The 22,940-nt window shown below is 30.1% G+C and overlaps 1 long non-coding RNA gene across 2 annotated transcripts in view; it reads right to left on the bottom strand.

Moving 5' to 3' along the window:
• The window catches only part of LOC129957249 (uncharacterized), a 101,691-nt gene that overhangs the window by 65,827 nt on the left and 12,924 nt on the right, over positions 1–22,940 (bottom strand). Inside the window, exons 2-3 of one of the 2 annotated variants that reach the window (XR_008782748.1) lie at positions 9,333–9,524; positions 8,911–9,155 (exon numbers count right to left, since the gene is read on the bottom strand). This is a non-coding gene — a long non-coding RNA (uncharacterized LOC129957249). Of the gene's footprint in view, positions 1–8,910; positions 9,156–9,332; positions 9,525–22,940 lie in introns of those variants that run through there. The other variant, XR_008782749.1, reaches the window with a different exon arrangement.

The raw sequence follows: 22,940 nt of genomic DNA, 5'->3' as shown, positions 1-22,940 counted from the left end.
GTTGCTTCCCATTTCTCTATGTGATTCTTAGTAATAATTCATTATTCTAGGCAGTTCGAGAATTGATCATTCATTTTGGATGTCTCCTAATTAAGCAATCCTTGTATCTTCTGGTTCACATTTCGCAATACACTCATATAAACTCTTAATTCTCTAATTTATTTAATGAAACTACTCTTACAAGATATAATACGAATCCTACGCTGACAAATCAAAATATCCATTTCCTCAAGACTCATTTCACAATTAAGCCCAAGTGTATCTTATAATTGTAAAAGGATGGTTAGAATTAAAATGTTTCTCTTAAGAGAACTGTAGGAGAGTGCATAAATCTAAAAACCCTAATTCTAAATGGCATGCTATTTAAAGAATGGAAATTCGAATAAATATAAACCCTTGAGAGGAAAAAAACGAACAATTTCTTATCATGTGAGAACATAACATTGTTTTGGTTTAGGGTTTTTGAGGTTATCGTTTTATTATTTATTTATCGCTTATTTATTTTATTTATTTATCGCTTTTGAGGCATCATTTTTTCGCTTTTAGAGTTATTAGAAAATAATAAAAGAAGTTGCACATTTGGTGACTTACCGCCTACAAAAGTTACAATTTGGCGTGAATGCCCGCCATGTGCCCGTTTCTCATGTCTGGCCAATAAAAGACAGGCTCTTAAAAGGTTATCGCCGAAGAAGCACAAAGAAGAAAATGGAAATGAACGGGGGAGGAGGAAGGTATCGAAAGTGTTATAATTTTTCTTAAATTTTCAATTTTTCTAGTTGGCTAAAAAAGGTTTTGGAGTTCAAAAGTTATGAGAGGGGGGGGGAACCATCGCTTTTCTAAAAATTAACGATTGTGCAATACAATAATCACGTGATTGTTCCACACCAGGTTAAACCAAATTTTCGAAAAAAAAAAGTTTTTAGGGAAAAGTGTTGGAGCTCAGACGATTTTGATATGGGGAAAAACCATCGTTTTCTAAATATCGACGCATGCGTAATCTGATAGTCAAAACGGTTTAAACTTGTTTTTCACGAAAAAAAATTTTAGAACTTGATTAATTTTGAGATGGTCAAAAACCATCGCCTTTCTAAATATTGGTGATTGCGAAATAAGTCATGCGAGAACATGAGGTTTTTCTGTCGGATTGATACCACTTGATTTTAAAAAAATAATGTTCACGCATAATAACTTGAAATTTGCGATAGAAGATTTCAATTTTTTTTTTAATTCATATTATATTTATGCTTGATTAAATTAACATTTTAGAGTTTTTAGAAAATTGTTATTTATTGTATCCCAAAACCATAGACGATTTATTATAATAATAATGCATTATAACTATAATTGAATTTTACTCAGACGCCCAAATTATGTTTATACTAAAAACTATTCAGCTATCAACCAATACTTTAATATTTACAAATTTATTTTTAAAAATTTACTCTTGAATAAAATAATGATAATATGTGCACAAAAATGTATTTAATGTCTTCGAAATGCTCTTGACTATAAAAAAAAATAGCCCAACCAATGAAAAAAGTGTTATAAATTACATTAAAAAATCTTGTAATAAAGAGTGTGTGTATCTATGCATGTTGGCATTTTACAGAATAGTCCATTTCACCTAGAGCTATCATTGTCTTCTAAAATGCTATGGGAAACAAATTTACTGTCATATATAAGAGTGAAATTGAATTTCAACCCCAAAAGATATCTAGATGCTCAAAGGCACTTGGTAGCAGATAAGGTTACATATTTCTCATCTCTGTAAAGTAGCTTAGAGTCTTAAGAAAGGAGCTAGAAGGGTATAACCCATCCCAGGTTGCAGTCTTGGAGAGTAAAAGAGAATTAAACAATTGCACATTTTTTGTTTTAAACCAAATCTGACGAATGAACGAAAATAATATTATTTAAAATCCATTAAATGAATTTATGATGGGAAATCCAACAAGTTTGGTAATGGAGAGCAATGCTTTATCCCATAAGAAAGTTCGAAAACCTTCTTAGCAAAATACAGCCGAAGTGCGCACGAAGACAGTTATTGCAAAAATCAGTAGCATACAAGCAGTTAAAAAATTGCTAATTAAATAGCAGCACAGAAGAACGTACTCTGTTTAAAATAATTGGAGAGCTTACTTCGCTACTAAAAGAGTACTAAGACCTCCAAAGAGAGGTTTCACAACTCACTGACTGAGGTTAGCTCTTCCTCTCCCTAGGATTTCTTTTAGTCTTCTTGGCTCAAAACGGAAGTTTCTAGAAAGATCTACGAATTTCGGTTCCTAGCAGAGATATTATCGAAATTACAGCACTTTCGAGAACCTAAATTTTCATCAAGACCTGGGAAATTCATTGACCTGGAATCCATGGATATAAGCTCCTTATTTCACAAGTAAGTATGAAAACACAAATAGCAAAATACAAACGAAGCGTGCACAAAGCCGGAACTTCCAATTTAATGTTACTGTCTTGATTTTACTTACGATCTGAGTATTACTGTTTCTGCAAATCCCAGTTAAACAGCAGTACAGCACAGAACGCTCAATTTGGAGAGCTTACTTCGCAGTAAAGACTTATAAAAGAGAATTCACAACTGATTGACTTAGCTCACTCTGTCTCTCTCATTTTTATAGTCTCTGCGACACAGAACAAAAAAAAAAAACTTCTTAAATGATCTGAGAATTTCGATTTCTAACAGAGATGTTATAAAAATTCCAATTTTGAAAACCTTTAAAACCTGGAAACATTAATTTCTCATCCATTAGAAATATTCATAAAATTTTCCCTTTTTTACAATGAGATTTATTACAGGGAAAATTATATATATTCGTAGTAATATTAAATTTCATCATCATTTATATTAATAATTAATGAAGCCAAAAATAGTTTCTCCTCCTACACTTACATTCACTTCGCCACGGTATTTGAATTTTTATTTAACTGTACATGCAATATTTAATTTGATTATAATCAATATCTCTCTTAATTGAGTATATTTACTGTAATGGTTATCAGTGAAAATAATTAATAAAAATATCCTAAATGGAAACCTTATCAAGTCTTAAAGATTAACTTTAAGTAACTTAAGAGAAATTTTATCATGTCTAGATGAGCAGATGATATAAGAATTTCGAAGTTCTCGTATTAATAATTACATTTATGTTCAATTTGTATAAATGTTCTTTTTATATCAATTGAAAGTTTTAATTAAATTGCTCATCTAATCCTCTTATTCATTGCGACAACAATTTAATAGGCTATTTTAGAAAATAACGAAAGATAAAACTATGTTTAGAAATAAAACTCAATAATAATTTTGGAAATTTTCTCCAAATGCAACATTTCCTTGTAAAAAGAAAAGCAATAAATAGTGTCAATTACATTGTGTAGGAAATTCCTATTACGATTATTAAATTAAATCCCAGAGTAATATCACCAGATAAATAGAATTGTTAATATGCCTATATTATATATATATATATATGCCTATATTATATATATATATATATATATATATATATATATATATTCATTCAGTAGAAACTAATGTTCGTAAATTAATATCAACAAATAATTATTTACAGAAATTTAAAGAAAAACTACTTAATAGCTTTGCTAAATATTAAATATTTCGCCTTCTGGCTAAAATTAAATTCTTCCAAATTTCTTTAATTTATATTTAAAAAATAGATTTGTTGCTGTAAAGCAAGTCGAATTTAACTTTTTTAATTATAGCTTCATCTTCTCAATATTATACTGCTACGACCGCACGAATGAAGTTACAAAGTTGAAAATATTTAAAGCATAATTCCAAGGATAAAATAAATATATCAAGATAATTATTTTTAACGCACACTCATCTTAATGTAAACAAAAGTCATTGTGGCTACGTAATTATTTATGTTCCATATCTCATTTTAAACTACCAGTTTCAGCCAAATTTTCCACATTTTTTTAGGCAATAAAAAGAATACCGTCCACTTTTCATAATACAGAAATTAATTACATATTCAATTATTAACCGAAATGTTGCCGTTTCTCTGCATAGTTACAGAATAGATTATTTTATTACAAATATTTCAAACCCATCTGAAAATTCATAATTTTACTTCTTTAGTTTTTTTTCTATGCAATTTTCACTCCAATTTATTTTTATTAATTCCATTAAAATTTAAGGCAGACGATTTTGAAATACGGTGATATCAAAACTCTGATCGACTCAACCACTACTTTTTGAATATTTTGTTTCTATCTTTCGAATTGATTTAAAGTAGTTACTTAATAGTGCCTAAAAAAATTGGTAGAAAGAACTGATATGGACTTCATTTTCAAGAGATTAAAAGTGATTAGGAACCGCGAACGCTCAATCAAGGTGTGTGTATGTATTATAATAATTTATACAAAATTCTAATAAATAAATTTTCTATATGATAGAAATTAAATTTCGAGCAATGCCAGGTATATCAATTAGTTTGATATAATTTTCAATAATTTTATCAAAAATCTGATTAAATGACACTGTTGTAAATTATAAAGAAAATGTTTTAAATGCTTGTTAATCATATTACAATTAAAAACAATTTTCTTAAGTATAAAGAAGATTTCATAAATCTTGCGTGAATTTACAGCTATTGCTTGGTTCTAATTTAAATGAAATATCTTTCTATTCTTATATACTCAGGGATAATTCAGAAATAATGCAACTAATTTTTCGATATTACTTATTATTTATATAATAAGGTAAAGATTTTATCGTGATAATGTTTGTACAATATCTTAGGCTGACATACTACCTATAAATTTCGTCATGAAATGTCTGTGTTGCGATAGGCATGCTAAAAAAATTATTCAAAATTCTATCTATATAGACCATTTGAGTTAAAGCTACGGCGATTTGGTATGTAATTACCGTTTGGATAAGCGATGCTTGCCTGAACATATTCTTTTGATAATTTTAATTAGAATCTCAATGTAAACTAATCGAAATTTACTTTTCGTCAATGGTTTTGGAAAATATTATTAACGACAATTATTTTTACAGCACCTTACATTACGAAAGATAAGTCTTTCTGCTATATCAGTTTTATTTCTGTACAATTTTTCTTTCAACATTTTTTTCCAAAATAAAAATTCCAAAAGTTACTTCAATAAAATAATTTTCTTTGTTTCAGTTTCTGTATTTATATTCAGCGCATTGAGACGATATCAAATGTATTTTTATGTGTAGGTTATGTACACGATATCTCTTCAGGAATATTTATTTAAGAGCAAATTTTAAAAAATAAAATAAAGATAAACGAATAAATCCTGAGATATTGTGTTACAACATTTCACACTAGAAGTTATCTCTTTTAGTAGGGATTGATAAAGAAATTTCAAATTTTGGAACGAATGGCTACATTTTATTTGCTTAGGGGTTTTGTTATTGCCCTTTTTTCATAAATAAATTTTGTTTATTTATAGAAAAGACTATTTATGAGCAAATATAGTTGGATTAAGGCTAAAATATATTAACGCAAGGCTCTGTGAAGAATAAAAAAGTTTTCTGACTGTCTTGGGAATAAGTTTTCAGACGAAATATGAACGTAAACTGTCTAGACGTCTCCTCTGCCATACTGGTCCAATCAATATGCAAGGAATTTTCTATATCATTAGTTTTACTATTTTATATTTAGACTACAACATCAATACAAATTGTTCTGAAACAATAAATATCCACGTTTGAAAGACATAGTTTTAGGAAAAAATGAATTACTTTACTGAATGAATGCAACAAGCATATATATATTATTTCTTTCTTCAAATTGGGATTATATCCAAGAGAAAATATAATAATTGTGAAACGTTTGACTTCAATACATTGAGGAATCACCACATTTCAGATATCCCTATGTCCGAAAAACACAATTTTAGAATATGTTTGTTTGTGAGCGTTGCAACCAAACATTCAACGCACTATGTTAACTTTTGTATTTCACCTTCACACAAAATTTGCAGATTCCTCTTTGATATTGAAAGAAACGCGAAACATATGTAACAAAACAAAGCGTAAAACAGATAACAAAAACACACAGAATAGCACTTTTACGCAACTCGCAACATGAGCAAATAGAAAATCTCTAATTCGAAAACTGCAATATAGCTACTAAAATACAGCTAGAAATGTCGTTCCTTGACCAACACTCCAAAGAAAGAATTGTGTGACCCCTTCTGTTTATATAGTCTCCCTACAGGATATCGAATTTTTAAAAAATATCTCCAAATCTTCGTTCGTGAGCAGAAAATTTTACCTTTTCTAGAGACTTCGTTTTTGTCATCAAAATTATCAAATTCTTCGCCAAGTTGCTAAATTATCGCCAAGGCCGTGGCTAATGACCTGGCATCCATTCAACTTTCGTTAATCATATCTGCAATTATTTCTCATCATCAATGGAACTATTCAATGCAAGAAAGAAATATTATAGGTTTGTAACAGTTTGTAAATACACGAATGTAAACAACATTGTTTTTGTAATTATTGAATTAATATATTTTAAGCAAAATTCATTTTTTCTAAGAAATACGTCTTTTTTTTATTAATTATTCAATTATTGAAATCTGATTGGATCACAGTTGGATAGTTGAGTTCAACTGTAATTGTATTTTTTATTTTCTTTATGCCAGGTATAAGGCTGCCATCAATTGTGACAGTATGACATGGCATACAGTATAATGTTAGAAGCATGCTTATTGAGACGAAGCAGCAAATCAAGAATACAGAAATATCTATTCTTCTGATCATTACTCGCAGAAATATCAAAATGATTCTAGGTAATTCTCTACACTCGTCAGTAATTCGTCAATTTTTAATTGACGAATTGAAAATTCGTCATTAATTTAATAAGAAGATGATTAGGATTTCCAAAAGAAATTTGTGCAAATACGCAGTGAACTTTAAAAATTACATTACCTCTTCCATTCAGACTCATTCTAAATCATTTTAGTTCCAGAACTATCCATAGTTCTAGGATATTTATTTAAGTTACAGACGTTTTCAATGCCCCCTGAATTAATTAAACTGAGTGAATCTGTGTTGGCAGACAAGAATTAAAAAAATATTAAACTTTTCTTGGAGGAAATTAAGTAGAAAATATATTTTTTATAAATGCATTCAAAACTGACATTTCCGGTATTTTAATTTTAAAAAGTAGAAGCTTTACTTCCATGGAAATTACCTTACACGGCGAAGCATTGAAATTTTTTAAAACGTTTTGGGCATTTTAACTTTTACAGAAGCGTTGAATAAGGAAGTCATTTGAATAAAAAAATTTTTGGATTATACTTAGAATAAAATGAAATTATTTCCGCATGCTATTCATCTTCTGATTCTCGATATGGCTATATAAATCTTTACCTCGAGCAATAAAATTGCGGACATCATTTCTTTCATGTTTTATCGTAAAAATAGGATTATATATATAAAAATAGATAGATTAATATTTTGAATCAATTTCCTTATATACAAAGTATATAAAGAGATAATTTTTTAATTTTTAAAAAAATTCCACCTCGGGATTTTGAAAATTTCCTACATTTTGGAATTCCTAGCTCGAGTCCGAGAAATACATTTTTGGACTTATAACTGAAGAATAACATAGTTGGTTAGTTTGGCTTAAGTTTTAGTTTGAAGTTTTTAAGTTTAGTTTGGCATAACTAGTTTGGCTTAAAGTAAAATTATAGATCTCTTTCATATTTTGGATTAAATCTGTAGATGTATAGTCTGTCTGCCTTGTTAGGTACGCAGAAATGCAACAAGCTTGTAAAAGAAATTTGATGTGTAACTTGCATTCCAAAATTGTAGAGCTAAACTTTAATTTTTTGAGTAGTTTTAATTTTTTGACTAATCCATTATAAAAAGGAATGACTGTATGTCTATGTATATATGAACAGGGTAATTCTAAACTGCGATACGATAGATAAAAGAAGCTTGATTTCCAATTATAACATCAAAATTATAAATTTGTGTCAATTATCTAACCAAACAAAGCAAGTTCTAGAATCCCAGATCTGTACTCAAATCCCTCTGTATTCGATTCAACTAAACACGAAACAGTCTTATTGTATAAGTATATGAGAAGTCAAAGAAGAATGACAGCTTTTTGAACGATTTTTGTGCTCATGTTATTGTGAAAAGCAAAACCCATTGATTGTTCTTTATATAATAGCGAAGAGAAATACCGAAACCTAGAAAAGGTACAAGTATCCCTATCTCGTTTCGAAACCTGTACGAGACAAAATTCGATGCTTGTTTATTTTTATGGCCCCTGGTATACTTGGCGATTTCCAGAATACTCCAAGTTCGTGAAACAAATGGGACTTTAAGTTCTAAACAAAAGTACTAAAAAAAATCTGATTTAGTAGAACACACATAATTGTTAACGAGGTCTTTCAGTATCAAGTGATAAAGTAAAGATTCTAATTTAAGTGCTTCTTGCATTTTTACTCTCAATACGAGGAACAGTTCTTTTGATAAATGTAATTGTTTGAATTACTTTCTAATTTTTTCAGTCATGAAAATTAGTTCATAAAATTTAAAAATTTAACTTTGTATAATATTTATTATCGTTGTCCGATTACATTAGAATCATCTGTTTTGATTAAAGCTAATCTAATCTAAATTTCTTACTATATTTTGTAAATATAATTTAAAAAAAAGATCTTTGGTAAATCATTTACATTCAAAGTTGTTTGTAAATTGTTTATTAGTTTAAAAAAATGTATATACAAGTATGCTAGTTAACATTTTTAGCTTTAAGTCAAAGCGAACATAGAACACTAATTTAGAAAAAGACTATATTCAAATAACAGACAACTGCAAAAAGTTTTCATAACGACAAATTTTTTTCCGGCATTGCTTTATGACATCAATATTCAATGGATAGTTCAATTTTTCTACTAAAATATTTTACCCACAATATAAGCAAAAAAATAAATTTTTAATGATCAAACGCATCCATTTAAACTAAAGCGGATGCATGTTTAGATGGCATGTGGATTTCAATTACTTCCTTTATTTGATCTTATAGAGCTCTTAAGGAATTTGTGATTTCTGGTATTTACTTTTAATTATCTCCGAGTTTGCCAAAGTTTTCGAGTTGTTTCAATCGAGATTCTGGTTCCTGTAAACAATTAAGAGATACGTATCATATGATGCACAGAGAAATTTTTTCAGAATAAATTATTCAGAGTCATCTGATAATTTTCACCACTTATTTATAGATAAATTCAATTTCCATTTCCTGCAGTTAGATTTTAACTAATTAACTAATTAGATAAATCACTAGAAGAGTACTTACAGAAGAGTGCTTCCGATTGTAAAGAGATTCCTAAATTTCATCAAGGAATAAAAGTCAACACTGGAGTTTTATCAAAACAACAGTGGTATATTTGCACTGACATAATTAGCTTGAGTCCTAATACTTTTACTGATTAAGCTCCTGCCAGGAACAAAATTCCATTAAAAAGCTGGAGAGTCTACTTCAGAAGGGCTGAAAAAAACGAGGAAAATATTTTTAAATCTTCCTTTAAAAAAAAGAAGTTTTTAAAAAAACTTTGTTTAGGTAATGGATTTTATTAGAAAGACTTTCAGCTAATGCAGACGTGATTCGTAGAGAGTGTTGACAATCCTTTTTTTTTTTTTTTTTTTTGTATTTTTTTTAGTCCCAGGAGATAAAAAATTTGAAAGAAAAATATATAATTACCTGCGCATAGGCTCAGTTATTATTTTTATTATTTCTTTTTCATTGCGCTCGGACTTTTAAAGATTTCGAATCAAAATACAGATTCGCAGCGATTGATTCCCATATTTGCATTAACAGAAATGAATTAAGTTGAAAAATATATTTCATATAAATATATTTAATATTAGGGTGTCCCATAAGTTTCTTTCGCATTTTTAATATGAAATGAATACACAATATTTACTGTTTAAGATATTATTTATTTTGTTATATAAGAACCCTTTTGCTCTATTACTTTCTTCCATCTCTCAGGAAGCCTCATTATGCCTTCTTTCCAAAATTGTTGCGTTTTGGACAAGAAATAATCCTCGAGGTGCGCTTTTATTTCTCTGGTGGATTTAAGGTGCTTATCGCGAAAAGAATTTATGGACAGAAAGAAGTAATAATAAGATGTGGCATAAGATCTGGAGAGTATGCGGGATGCGGTAAAACATCCCAATCAAACTGTAAGAACTTTTCTCTTACAACTAACGCAATATGTGGTCTCGCGCTGCCATGATGAAAAACAACGCCTCGTCATTCCTTAATTCTGTTCTCTTTTTTTTTTTTTTGCCGCTTTTAATTGGTCCAGTTGATGACAGTATTTCGTAGAATTTATTGTTTCACCTTGAGGAAAGAGCACGTAGTAAATTACGCCTTTGCAATCCCACCGAACGGACAAAAGAACTTTTCTGGGGTTTAGTCCCGACTTTGCGACAGTTGAAGGCCTATTGTCCTTACACCAATTGCGTTTTCTATGCACATTTTCATATTCAACTGGCATCTTTTTTTGAAACAATGAAGCATAACGTACCGTAAATATCGCCTTTCGCTACTTATGTTTAACACTGTGAATGAAAGGCTTAAAAGTGACTGTGGCAGAAACGAACCGTACTGTAAAAGAGCTCTGGTATGATTGAAACCGATGACATAGACGGCTAATAGATAAGCTTGCATGTTTGCACAAGCAGAGCCAAATGCTATTCAAAGCGAGATGAGAAAGAAACTTTTGGGACACACTTATATTATAACATGAGAATATACAGGAACTATCCGATTTCAAAAACAAAAATGCTTAAATCATAAAATTTTTAACAAATGAGTAAGGGAGTATGTGCAATATGTAATGTGGTACCAAATCAAAAATACAAATTAATATGATATTTATTGACTTGTATACTATCTGTAAATAACAACAAGCGTGTTTCAAAAATCGTAAAAAAATAAATAAATACTCTATAAGACATATTACTGATCTCGCTATTCCAAACTTGTATGTAGTTATTTTTTGGGTAGCAGTTAAAATAGGGATTTTCCAAAAGTTTCCAAAGCGTTGTATTTTTAATTAAAAATTAATCGAATCTTTAACATTTACCCTTAACTTTGGCGTGTAATGTCGAAGAAAAAAAAACATTTTTTTCTTACTATAAATTTAAAAGTATAAGCTTGTTAATCATATTAATTTTTTTAATTCTATATTTGCAATATATTTTTAAAATTTTCATAAGCATATTTTATAACTTTTCTTAAATATATTTTACTTTCCATTGTTTACATTTATGCAAACTTTTGTTGCAACGATGTTTTTTTGGGCGTATTATCATTGATTTAATTTAGAAGAAATTAAATAATCGTTAATTCTTATTATTTTAAGTAATAAATATAAAGATAAATTCAATTCTAAAGCATTAACATGCTGTGATATTTCGAATTAAAAAAAAAGTAAATTCATTCTTTAAGTCTTTGCTTCGAAATATTACCATAAAGACTTCAGATTTGTGTTTTTTCCAAATTAAGTATTGCATGCTGTGTGCAAATGATTGATATCTGTTCAAGTTTTCACAATTTTTAATTGTAAACTCAAAAACCGTATAATAGTGACTGGTTTACAAATACATAACTGATTCACTTTTAGTCACCTATACTGACTTGTTAATATTACATATTGCATACTTTTAAAACAAATATTAAAAAATTTCTGGTTAAAAATTCATTTATTATATATTCATTCCATTAATCAATTGCTAATGGAGTAAAACCTCAAATATCCTTAAGCAGTCGAAAGCTTTATGATTGACATACGACTAATCTGTCAAAATATGATGTTTTTCTTTCAGTTATTTGGGAAAATTAACTTTTATTTAATAAACAGGTTAGGAAGTTTGAATTTTTGAATAAAAATTTTTGAGCCCAAATAAATAATCTTTAATAATGTTCATATTCTTATTACTTAAAATATATTTCAAATTACTTGAATGAAACATACAAATATTTAATTAGTTATCATATAAATTAATTGCGTAATATATTAATGTTTTTATTTTTATTATTTAATATTAAACAATAATTTTGGGTATTAATTTTCATAAGACAATTTTAATAAAAATTGTACTTTTGTTCTTCAGATTTCTTTCCCAGCTTTAACTCATCAATCAATTCTTATGAACTGTTGTTGTCGTTGTTTCTTATGGCACTTGTCATGGACTAGCCCGCTGTTCGAAGACAGCCGATTTAAGCCTGAGGGGGAGCGCCTCTTGTTTCTATAGTAGCGCCATCTAGGGCCAAGAGAACGACTTAGCTACACACACGTCACAACCCTTTTTACGGGGCGGACTTCATTCATGTATTTCTTTCACTCAACCACAGATCGTAATTTAGACCTCAATCAGAGAACGATCACCCCTGATCCAGTACCCCCAGTGGTATTACTCTCGACATGGAGGACTTTGTGACCACGACAGATTTAACACGCGTCAGCCACCAAGCACGCGGGGAATCTTCGGCCGACGGGGTTCGAACTCGCAACCTAAGGGACACGAATCCGATGCTCTACCAACCAGGCTATCCCGGCCTTTATGAAGTACTAAACTAGTGTAATGTTTTTAATAACTAGTTTAATGTTTAATAAATGCCTCTATTAAATTAGATAGCTTAGCATAAATTTGAAAAATCAGAAATACAAGAAAAACGCTAATCACAAAAATAATTAGATAATATAAACAAAATACACAATTTGTTTTGCAAAATATCTCTTGTTTAAAATCACTCATTCAAATTTCTACAAGTAAGGGACACAAACATGAAAATTTAAAGCGTCTAATGAGATCTATTTTATTCATAAAGTTTATATGACATTTTATCCATATTTTCTTCCTTTTTACTTTCTCGTACGAAAGTATTGTAATCGTCAAAAATTTCAAACTCGCAATTTTAATGAATCTCCGGGTTTTAAAATCTCACTGATTCCGAAAAACGTATTTTTAAAAACATTTTGGATACATTTTTGGAAAACACGTCTGTCTATCTGCTTGTCTGTGACAAAGATAACTCCAAAACGCCTTGAGCTAGATTAATGAAATTTGGAATACAGTCTATTCACCAAATTTGTAGATTTCTGTCATATTCTGAGCAAAATCTGCTCAGAGGAAATTTGTTTGATCAGCTGTTCAAATATAAGTTAGCGTGATAGCTATAAAACAAAGAGAGCTATAATATATTGTTACGAATCTGTGATGCGGCTTCCCAGCATAATTGGTTCCATAGGAGGTCCCAGAGCTTGGCGACAAACTTGGCGACCATTTGGCGACTTAGCGACGAATTTGGCGACTTAGGCGCCAAAATAGATTATACCCGAAACATCGAAAATTTTCCCGAGCCGTCCAGTAGGAACCGAGTTACGACTCGAACGTTCCTGATTGGTTGAGAGGCTTCTAGCCCCGCCTCCTGTGACCTATAAAAGGAGCAGCCTGCAGCTGCCGAGTGGTCGTGAACCAGTGGAGTCGACGGTGAAGAACTGGTCTTCCAAGGATAAGCGGAGCAGCGACGGAGTCAAGCTAGTGCTGAACTAAGCTGTGCACTACTGTCTGCAGTAGAGTTTGTTGTATGCTGCACGTCTCGGCTGAAGATAATCGTCTTCTGTGCTGTATATAGTTGTCGTCTTTGTGCTGTCCTGTGTGTCTTCGTGTAAATAAACGTCGTTGATTCATTTTCTACTGCCGCCTGCTGATTGAGTGTTCTCCACACCATATAACTCCCACTATCCAAACGAACCCGGAAATTTGGTAACAATATATATATTTGACGTATTTAAGTATATATATATATATATATATATATATATATATATACTTAAATACGTCAAATTTGGTACGGAATTTTGTGGTTGCAAATATAGTACTTTGTCAACTTTTTGTTTCAATGTGTTGGGTAAAACGCCTCGAAAAAACAAATTTGATTTTCGGATAGTATTAACAGCATTCCAAGAATTAATCGCCAAAAACTTTGATGAGGATGATGCGATTGAGAAAAAATGTTAAATTCACACCAAAGGTTAATATTTCGCAATTATTGTTTGCATTATGCGGTGCAAGATGTTCTCTGGGATAACCCCTTTTTAGAGAATGCAAGGAAGTTTTTGAAAGACCATTCCATCTAGTTTTCTCAATCAACATATCAATGATATTATTTATTAACTTTTTATTTTAGTAACTTTATGAAAATGTGTATATTTTTATTTATTTTTATAATACGTGCTCGGCATTCACATATGAACGCTATTATATCTATTCAGAATTTCCATGTATGTTATAAATAAAAAATAATCTTATTAATAATATCATCCTACTATTTTATAATACCTAATATTCATATTTTTTGCATACGAAATGTTATTTAGACCATTAACATTTTGATACGATAGATGCCAATAACCTTTTTCATACGGTAGAGTAAAATCGCTAAATTCAAACCAAAGGTAAATATTTCTTAATTATTGTACGCCAATGCCATGAAAGATTATCTCTGAGATAACACCTTTATTAGAGAGTATGCGAGAAAATTTGTTTTGAGATAACTCCGGCTAGTTCTTTTTCGTATTCCGATGGGTTTTTTTTAATGTTTTATGCAGTTATGTTTTTCTACTCCTATTTTTAGTATTCATTAGTATTTCGGTAGCTTTATGCATTTTAACACAATTCCATTTTTCAGTCAAAGCCGTATCGAAAAGGGAAATTGGAATTCTGACACTGCCATGCTAAATTTGCGTTAATTACAGCCTTTCCCACATCTCTACGGGACGGCATCTTAAAAGGTAGCTTTTGTAAAAAAAAAAAAAAAAAAAAAAAAAATAAGCATTCACCTGATATTGACACAAAAAAGGCAAGTTAAAAAGTAATAAAAACTAATGTCTGGCCGAATCCTCCTGAAAAACTGAGCAACGCCCATCCACCCTCTTCAAAAGTAATTTAAAACGATTTCGGCTGGAAACTGGTATTCCCAACGGCAGGAAAAAAGGGTGGAAAAAACAATAAATCGGCATTTTTCCCGCGATAACATATCCCATTTCCCGAGTTCTCATTTGCGAAGTCATTTTAAACGTCACATTCAATTTCAATCTACTTTTCCAGGGAAGGGCGAGACACACTGGGAGAATTGAATGAAGGCGAGGAACCTTAAAAGATGAAAACTCCCGAAGTTAGAGGAGAAACATTTGTTCTCCCATACCACAGGGCAGGCATCCAGAGTAGAAAAGAATCGATATCCAACTTTCGAATGCATGTTGATTAAGAAGAAAGAAAAAGAATGAGGTCGAAATGCTCTTTCAGTTCGGATCGTAATTGTGAAAACGTTTTCGATTTTCGATTTTGTTTGCTCTGGCTAAACCAACAGTGAAGTTTATTGAGCTGTCACAAGGGAACTAACGAATATCGTTTCAGCTGCGCTTCTACCGCTAAACAACCAATAAATTATTCGAATCAAATAGCGCTCACAGGCTTTCTGTCTGTTTGGGGATGTCTTCAGCCACTTTTTATTTGCCGAGTAAATTTTTATGAGATGAAATGATTTACTTAATATCCAAGAAAGGTTTGTTTAAACTGTCTGCGGGTCGTACACATTTATGAAGAAAAATAAGATCGATTTTGCATCTGCGTTTCTAAAATAAGCAATATCGAGCGCAGATGGTATTAGTTTATATAAACACCCTCCTTTGAAATTTGATACCACAAAACAAATATAGAATGGAGCTCTCAGTAAATAACAAAAGTAAATAAATAAAATTTTTCATTTTCATTTTAAGAAAGGGAAAAGGATAATATTTATTCTTTTTTTCCTGAAGTAATATTCAACTTGCATCATATTAATATTACTATTCATACCGGCAAAGTATGAATAGTAGGCTGGATTTCTATAGGCTGGCATTCTATACAAAGCCTAGGCATTTATATAAACACCCTCCTTTGAAATGGTGGGCCTTTTAAGGGAAAGTATGAAATATGAGAATTATTACATACTTTCTCTAGGCATTGTATATAATACCTAAGCATTCTATAGAATGACAAATGCTATTTAGACAAAGTATGAAAACAGGTCCTGATAAGGCTATTAAATAAATGACGTGTATTCCTCAAAAATAGAAATGTTATTCTGAAAAAATAATGAGAGTGCCATTAAAAAAATATATTGAAATTACGTGAAGAGAAATGAAAGTTGTACAAAACAAAATAAATGGTTTTCGTATTAAGGGAAACAAAATTTTCAAGTGAAAAAAGAATAAGAAATTAAAATTAACCTACTTGTTGCGACATGGTAGGCTTGAATGACATTTTGAATTACATTTCATCATATTTTTTCACGCAAGGACATTTAATATTTTGATATCTTGTTTCACTCTTACATTAGACGAATCTTTGGCCGCTTCCACTGTACTGAGCAATTGCAACTGACCCGAGAAGTCAGGAATATCTTCAATTCTAAGCAATTGCTTAAGGCATATAATGAATCATGATCTCGCATATACTTGAATATGTGCTATTTCATACTTTGCCAGTTTCTCACCTGGCATTTTATAGAATGCCTAGGAGATTTGTGAAATATGAAATGCACATACAGATTCTACAGTTTCATACAGTGACGGCTAGTTTTAGGCATTAAATATAATGCCTAGACATAAGTTCTGTAGAATGCCGGATTTCATATTTTGTCTAGGCATTATATATATATTATATAATGCTTAGGCATAAGTTCTGTAGAATGCCGAATTTCATATTTTTCCGTAATAACCTTATAATAGTAGATCAAAATTGACTTTATTTTTTTCACTTTAATAAGAGAAAATCCATCTATATCTCACTTTTTGGTCCATTATTCATCTATACTAGTAATAAAGATTAGCCTCCATTGACGGTCAGTTGATTCAGCAGGATTAGTGTTAACTAAAACTTTCGATTGTTTCCTCGACAAATTATCCTTAAACTTACATTTTTATAGGTACATATTTCAAAAGTCTTGCATTTTTATGCTCAACGTGCTTTCCATTTCCCTAATTTGCATGTCCCTTTGCGATTCCCTTCATTTTTATACATCCAATTACATTGCTGGAAAAGCAGCAGTATTTCAAAATGGAGGAACTTTAAAAGTATTCCATAATTCCTTGATTCTGAACTTAAACTTTAATTTTAAGTACAATAAAATATCAAAACATTCTTTAAAAGCATGCTTTATATTGAAATCGACCCGACATGGAAAAATAAGCCGAATCTTCATTCGAGATGAAATGTTTGTAGCAATTTAACGAACAGTTTGAATTGCACTTCAACAGTGAAATAAAGTGTTGTAAAATACGCTTCAATTATTTTTTTAATTGATTAAAAATAGAAAGAAAAATTATTTGACAAATCACTGAAAAGATAATTTCTATAATTTTAAGTGGTATAAAAGTCATTTTTCTATTGTAAGACTTTGGAAGTTACCGCTAAAAACTGCCAATAATTCAATTAATTTATATTTAATTAAAATACTCGGCCAACCAGTTGATATGCCGAGAAAATTGATTATATTTGATTTCAAAGTGTCTTTTTTTTTTTTTTTTTAAATAATTGCCTGTTCATGGTTTCGCCTAATCGCCTGACATTAAAACCATATTATTTTAATTTTCTTATAGTTAAATTCTGTTTATTGTGTACTTGAAATTTTCTAATGAAAATCGTCTCATAGTATCAAATGCCATTTATTGAAAACGTAAATATCCATCATAATCTATCTTCTAAATTCAGCAATATTGAGATTTCACTTTTTCGTCTTATAAACTGCTCAAATATTGAACAGAATCCTTTCAACAATAGAAAAGAAAATATCGCGATTAAACATTTGATGAAACATAATCGGTTTCAATAATAGAATTTGATAAAAATGTACTTTTAAAAAATTGCAAAAATTCATTTTACTATTAATTTGGTATCTTCAAAAAAATTTTTTCAACTTCCGAAATGGTGTAAATTTTTTTGCAATAATATTTATGGAAGTTATCACGAAAAAACTCCAAAATTAGCTTGATTTTTAATTGTGTGTGTGTGTGTCAACGCTCTACAGATCGGACCGTTTGATCTACAGCTACAAAATCTGGTACATATATATATACTTTGGAGTGTGGTAATGTGCACCTCGGAGCTTTTTTTCGGACATTACTTAAATAAATAGTAAACTATATTTCGATGTTTTTTGCGATAATTTATGATGATATTTCCACACAAAAAGGTTTTTTATTGCATTTTAAAATTTAAAAAATTGTCCTGCCAATGATGCCAACTTAGTTACTATAAAATGTTTTAGCCTATTTTTAATTAGAATTTTAACTTAAGTATATTTCACAATAGTGTTTTTGTTGTTGCAAATGAGCTCTAGACCGTTGATTGTTTCATAAAACATTAGAAGGCGTGATTTCCTTCCATTGCTGAAAGCTAAAGGATGATTCTATTCAGGATAAATAAGAAAGTTAAAGTACAATACCGCTAAATTTAGAAAATAAATTAATCTACCGAAAGTGGGAGGAAATTCAGTTGTGCATTTGTATGATATGAAAATGATCAAGAAAAAGAATCTGAAAATTTAGACTGAATGGCAATGCAACTGTCTTTATGGCAGAAGTGGTGGCAATCAGAAATGCTCTGGAGTTTGTCACTCAAGGGGAAAAGATAATTTCCGATTCAAGATCGGCTTTAATGGTCCTAGATTCCGTTGGTGAAACAAATATATATATATATATATATATATATATTGCATATAAAAGAAAAGGCTGCTGAACTTGGTGTTGAAATTATCTGGATCAGAGCTCATCAGGGGTATATTGGAAATGAAAAAGCAGATACACTAGCCAAGGAAGCTTTAAACTCAGAAACCCAAGAAATATCTTTCCATGAATCAAAATCCAACTCAGAAATGAGACTAAAAAAACTAATAATTAACGATTGGCAAGAGAGATGGAATAATACCATCAAGGGGAGAACAACTTAACAACATTTTAAAAACGTCGGTTAACCGAATGGGGGGTGATTCTTATCTTAACCAAGTATACACTATCCATAGTGTCTTTTCTGTGCGTCAAAGTGTTTCTTTGACGAAAGTTCCTGTCAATGTGTCATCTCAGAAGGTTATAAATCACGTGATCAAAGCCTGTGCACTATGGCGATAACACAGACTCAGATGGCCAAGAAATTGGATGTCTCTTGAAGTCAAAGAACTCATAAAAATTCCATTCATTAAATCTTCTGTTAGGGGCAGTTTGTTAAATCTTTTGTGTTTAGTTCTCACCTAATGTAAAAAAATTAACACTCATTTAATGTTTTTTTATGCATTTTCAATATTTTACAACTTAATATGTAATGTAAAATACAATTTTTTTTCTTTTCTTTTTCTGTACCAATAAGCCCTTTCTCTAGAGGATTCTTTATTGTTTGCAAGGGTCCAATGTCTTCTAGTATAACTTGTTCCTTCGTGCTAGGTGGAGTTGCTTTTTGGCGGCCCCATAAAGTTTCCCGCATGCCCTCCTAGCTAGGTAGGCGTATAGCACAGTATTGCATGTACGCTTTTAGTAATGCTATGATTTCATAGAACTGGTCACCAAAAAAAATAATGTACTCATTAAACATATCATATGTAAGAGAATTAAAATAATATCCCTTTAATGTCTGACAATTATTGGTACGAAATAACGTTTAAATAATTCATCTGAAATGAAATCTCCGGCAATCCAGCAGGTCACCAAAGGCGACTAGTTTTAAATATTTTATGCTTATACATTAGTGATATGTAGATTTTTAATAAAATTTTAAGATTAAATTAAATTGGGAAATGCTTTTAAATATATGGTAGCTAGAGATTTTTGGCCTTGGGAAGCTGAAAACAAATTTGGCAAAATATCACAATCATCTTGCATTTGGAAAAATGTCACAGTCATCTTTGGAAAAATGTCACAGTCATCTTTGGAAAAATGTCACAATCAAATTTCTGAGCTATATAAATATATGTAAAGATTTATATGTACAGGACAACGGTTTTCCCCGGAGCATTGAGTATAAATTTAATTGAACTGACCTTAAGAAGCTATTTATAAAATTTACCTAAATATTTATCTATGATGGAAAAGAGTATCGATTTCGTATCTATTTCCAAACTAAGTAACTACGAGAAAAGGGATCTAAAGTATATATATCTGCAAGTCTTACTTCTAACATAAAACAGCACTTATTTTGTCTCTGCATTTTTGAAATAAATAGACTGAAGTATACGTAATATATGTTTATGATGTAAAATAAAATCGATTTAACCATCCGTATTTTTCTGATAAATAACTTCCAATATGGGTACTCTGTATGTGTATAAATTGCAGATATGTTAATAAAGTAAAATCAGATAGAAATCATAACTGCATTTTCTAAATATGTAATCTCGAGTGTAAATAATCTGCATAAGCTTTTCCTTATTTTCAAAAAAAAAAAAATTTCAAACAAAATTTTGGAACAGTAGAATCTGATCTAGTAAAAGGAACAAAAAAATTACAGCTTGCAATATATGATTCTTCCGATATTTTCAAAAGTATGATGTTATTTTATTAAAATGGAAGTCCATTGTTTTGAATCTCTACAAATAATAACAGGTTTGATACAACAATTTCTAATTTGTACTTTCATGTTATCGAATCTCGATTCAGTTTATTGATGTAATTAAGTCCAACTGGGGAAAATGTGCGTCCCAGATGCCATTACCAAATAAGACAAAACAGAATTTAAAAATGCCTTTTTACACTTTCTGGTATACAGAGTTGATTATTACAAGTTCTTTACTTTGTAATTTTGATTATTTCAAACATGTATTGTAATAATCAAATTTTTGACTCGACATTTTGAAGCATCTCAGCATTTCAGATTACCCTATTTTCGGAGAAGAAAAAATAAATGTAATTATGTCTATCTATGAATGTGATAAGTTAAAAATACAACGAATTATAGATGAATTTTCTTTTGATCATAGTATCACGAATATAGATATGTTCAAAATGTTAGTCCAATTGGGAATAAAAGACCTGTAAAATGCATTTTTCTTTCAATTTCAGTCTTTAACCTTATTGCTTTAAGTGAATCTTACAGTTTATTTCATGAGGCACATTCAGTTCAGTACTGCTCCATATTGCGTTAGCAGATGTGAAAATCAAGTAGATAATACTCCAATGCTTTTTTTTCCTTATTAATTCTAAATCTTTAGTTTAAAAAAAATTCAATTGAACTTTACACCTTTCAAGTACGCGGTCCGACACAACTCATAATTTTAAATCACATACATATTAAAAAGATGACGACCAAGTCTGCACGCATTTTTTAAATTTCACACTAGACTACCAGGACGGCATTTGATGTAATTAATGTGTAACAGATTCCTACGCATGAAAGATCCTTTTTTGAAATCTGTATCTGGTATAGAAACCACGATTCGACCATTGCAATCCTAAAAGAAACCTAGAAATAAAATCTAATAAGGATTACAAAGTTAAAAAAACAGTGAAGGTGGTCTCGCATACTCAAAAATAAATTTGTCAACTCAGAGGATGCCTTACATGGCACTGGCGTACAATAGTTACGAAATATTAATTTTTGGCGTGAATTTAGCAATTTTATTGATTCGACCGTGTGATCCTTGGTGACATATTAGGCGATTAATCCGTGGCCTGCGATAATAGTATCCAAAAAATCAAATTTGCGTTGAGGCACGTTTTTCTCAACCTGTTGAAACAAAAAACTGCCCTTGTAGTCTTAAAATCCTATACCAAATTTGATACATTTAAGTCATTGTGTTTTTGAATTATTGCATTTATATATTTCTGAAAGTACAGACCGACAGACGGTCAACCGTTTTTTAGATGTCTCAAAATTTGATAAAGGTCTAAGCTAGAAATATTCAAGATGTTAAATCTGTGTACCAAATTTTATCTATCTAACTCCCAACGGTTTGCAGCTATTGAGTATATTTGGGCAGCTGGATAAAAAAAATTATCTCTAAAGGGAATTTGATAGAAATAAAGAAATTTGGTGTAAAGAATGAATACCAGATTTCATCTGTGAAGTTCTAAGCGTCTTTGAGTTATATTAGTCTGACATAAACGGACATTTTCCAAAACTGTGTTTTTCGAACTCAAGGACGTATAAAACTTGAAAATTCGTAAAAATCTGGAGTTCGAATTTTTTGAAGATTACTATTTCTATACTACGTATCCGAGAAAGAAAAAAAATCAATGATATTAATTTGAAAAAAATCCTTTTTTCAAACAGGGATTTTAAAAAATAACAAAGGATGGGGTTTAAGCATCTTCTGCTAAGTGTTTTTTTTTTTTTTTAAGGAGACTTGATTCACGGAAACACTTTTTTCTAATTTTATTTTTAAAAAAAGGAAAAAAGACTTAATGCTCTTACGTGCTTAAATTTTTAAGAAAGGATTTCATGCAAAATTCACAGCAAGATCGTAAACACGTTTGAATTTTTTTTACATAATTAAGACAGTTTACTTTTAAGCTTGTAAACTTGCCTATTTTTTTCGCTATACAGTAATTTAGTTTAATGTGAATTTTAAGCTTTACTTAGAAATGATTCGGAAACTACTTTTTTCCCCTTTTTCCATCATTATAAATAAATTCTACATAATTATTCTTGCTCCAATTAAACTTTCGTAAAAAAAAAAAAAAAAAAATAGGAATTTTAGTTGACCGCGTGACTTCTGCTGAGAACGTTTCACATCTCATTACGGTTTTAAAAATTATTTTAGAAAAGATTCAAAATTATTATTTCTTTTTAATCTTACAAGAATGTTTGTTTACACTGAAACGGCGTCCTTTGAAAGTCTTTGCGTTTAAAAATATGGCGA

Source organism: Argiope bruennichi, chromosome 2, assembly GCF_947563725.1.
Source record: "Argiope bruennichi chromosome 2, qqArgBrue1.1, whole genome shotgun sequence".
Lineage (NCBI taxonomy): Eukaryota > Metazoa > Arthropoda > Arachnida > Araneae > Araneidae > Argiope > Argiope bruennichi.
The sequence above is the reverse complement of the archived record's forward strand: the minus strand, read 5'-3'. Positions and strand labels throughout refer to the sequence as shown.